Below are 3,242 nucleotides of genomic sequence, written 5' to 3' on the forward strand. Positions count from 1 at the left end.
GGTATTTTCTTCATGTGTTGTGCAGATATTTTAAAAAATATATAGACCATTATGATTGTTCTTATACTTCTGATTAACTTTCTTTTTTTTTGCAGATTATAATGTTCCCCTTTATAACTGGTTATATTCCTTACCTCAAGTCTAGTTTGCATTATATTCATATTACCACACCAGATTTCCTAGGTTTACTGGTTGCATTGTATAAATTTTTAAATATATATTTACATTTTACCTATTTCTTTCCATTATTTTGAAGTATGCCTCTTATAGATAGTGTATAATGGGATCTCATTTTTATATCCAGTCTGATAACCTCTGCCTTTTAATTATGTTAGATCACTTCCATTTTATTTAATTATTGATATGATATGGCTTAGGTCTCTTATTTTCCTATGTGCTTTCTGTTTACTCATTTGTTTTTTATACCTTAATTTTTTGCCTTCTGTTGGAGTTAGTGGAATACTTTTGGTACTCCATTTGGTTCTACTTTCAATTTTTCAGATTCTGGAGTTTATAATATGCATCCTTAATTATCAAAGTTTATTTAGAATTAAAATTGACAATTTACATAAAAATGTAAGAACTTTACAACAAAATTTTACTTAATTTTCTGAGTTTTTGTTCTGTTGTTGCCATATATTTTGCCTCTGTATAAAGCATACAATAGAGTTTCTTAAAGAACAAATTGTTTCTCAAAGAAATAAGCAAAAATAAAAACACTTTTAATCACATATTTATTAGTTACTGTGCTTGCCAAATGTGCAGCGCAAATTACAATTTCTTTTATCTTTTTGTTATCAGAAAATTTATCTTGATTTATAAAAAATAATTTTGCCAGATATTGATATATGAATTAAATTAGTTTTACAACAGTTAAAAATATAATTCTGTTCTTTTCTGGTTCCATTGTTTCTAAGTTAGCTATCATTCAAGTTAGCTTATTTCTCTATATAATGTGTATTTTTCCTCTGGCTACTTTTATAATAATCACATTATTATTTTTTATTAGCTTTTTAAATATCATGAACATAGAAGTGGCTTTATTTATATTTATTCTTCCTGATGTTATTTTAATTAACATGATGTACTCTAGTTTCATTCATGCAATTGCAAACTACAGGATTTAATTCTTTTTTATGGTTGAATAATGCTCCATTGTATATATGTACCATTTAAATATATATATATATTTATCGGTTGATGAACATTTATGTTGATTTCAAATTTTAGGGTTTGTGAATAGTGCTGCAGTAAACATAGGAATGTGGATATTTATTTGATATGTAATATTCTTTTTGGTGGGAAGACAGCTAACAGGGAGATTGCCAGATCATATACTATTTCTATCTTTTTTGTTGTTGTTGTTGTTTCTTGTTTCTATCTTAAGCTTTCAAAATAAACTCCATACTCTTCTCCATAGTGGCTGTACTAATTTACATTCCCACAAATAAACTCCATACTCTTCTCCATAGTGGCTGTACTAATTTACATTCCCACAAACAGCATAGGAGGGTTCCTTTTTCTTCACAATCTTGTCAGCATTTATTATTGACTGTCTTTTGGATAAAAACCATTTTAACTGGGTTGACGTAATATCTCATTGTAGTTTTGGTTTGCATTTCTCTGACAATCAGTGATGTCCAGCATCTTTTCATCTTCCTGTTTGCCATTTTTATTTCTTCTTTGAGAAACGTCTATTCAGATCTTTTGCCCATTTTTTAAACCAGATCGTCAATTTTTTTTTCCTCTAGACTTGCTTTAGCTACTTTTATATCCTGGTTATTAATCCCTTGACAAATAGAGAGTTTGAAATTATCTTCCTATTTTGTGGATTATCCCTTTATGTTGACGATTGTTTCTTTTGTTGTGCAGAAACCTTTTAAGTTGATATAATATCATTTGTTTATTTTTGTTTCACTTCTCCGTATTTGTGGAGTATTACTCAACAAATCTTTACACCAACCAATGTCCTAGGGAGTTTCTCAATGTTTTCTTTTGGTAGGTTTATAGCTTAAGGTTTTAGATATAAGTCTTTAATCTATTTTGATTTGATTTTGTAAATGGTAATAGATAGGAGTCTACTTTCATTCTTCTGCAGGTGGATATTCCATTTTCCCACTACCATTTATTGAAAATACTGTCATTTTCCCAGTATATATTCTTGGTACCTTTGTAAAAAAAAAATGAGTTCACTGAAGAGGTATGGATTTATTCCTAGGTTCTGTTCCATTGATATATGTGTCTGTTCTTATCCCAGTACTATGCTGTGTTGGTTACTATAGCTCTGTAGTATAATTTGAAGTCAGGAAATGTGATTCCTACAGTTTTGTTCTTTTTGCTCAGCGTGGCTTTGACTATTTCAGTATTTTTGTAGTTCCATATAAGTTTTAGGAATATATTTTTTGATTTCTATGAAGAACATCATTGATATTTTAATAGAAATTCCATTGAATCCATAGATTGCTTTGGATAGCATGGAAATTTTAGCAATATTGATTCTTGGAATCCATGAACACAGAAAATCTTTCCATTATTTGGTCTTCTTCAGTTTCTTCCATTGATGTTTTATAGATTTCTTTGTAGATATCTTTCACTTTTTGGTTAAGTTTATTACCAGGTATTTTATTTCATTTGTAGCTACTGTAAATTGAATTGCTTTCTTGATTTCTTTTTCAGATTGGTGGCTGTTGGCATATAGAAATGCTACTGATTTTTGTATGTTGATTTTGTATATTGCAACTTTACTGAATTTGGTTTTCAGTTTTCAATAGCTTTTTTTTTGGTGGAGTCCTTAGTTTATCAAAATATAAGATTATATTATCTGGCCAGGTGTGGTGGCTCATGCCTGTAATCCCAGCACTTTGGGAGGCTGAGACAGGCAGATCACCTGAGGTCAGGAGTTCAAGACCAGACTGTCCAACATGTCAAAACCCCATCTCTACTGAAAATGCAAACATTAGCTGGGCATGGTGGCACGTGCTTGTAATCCCAGCTACTAAGGAGGCTGAGGCAGAAGAATCACGCAAACCTAGAAGGTAGAGGTTGTAGTGAGCTGAGATCTCACCACTGCAATCCAGCCTGGGTGGCAGAGTGAGATTCTGTCTCAAAAAAAAAAAAAAAACTATATATATATATATATATATATATATTTAAAAAACTGTATATATAGTATAAAAAACTACATAACTATATATATAATATATATAATATATACACACACATATTCTCCTTGTTTGCAAATT

Source organism: Sapajus apella, unplaced genomic scaffold (genome assembly GCF_009761245.1).
Source record: "Sapajus apella isolate SASKATOON/1434 unplaced genomic scaffold, GSC_monkey_1.0 scaffold104, whole genome shotgun sequence".
Taxonomy (NCBI): Eukaryota; Metazoa; Chordata; class Mammalia; order Primates; family Cebidae; genus Sapajus; species Sapajus apella.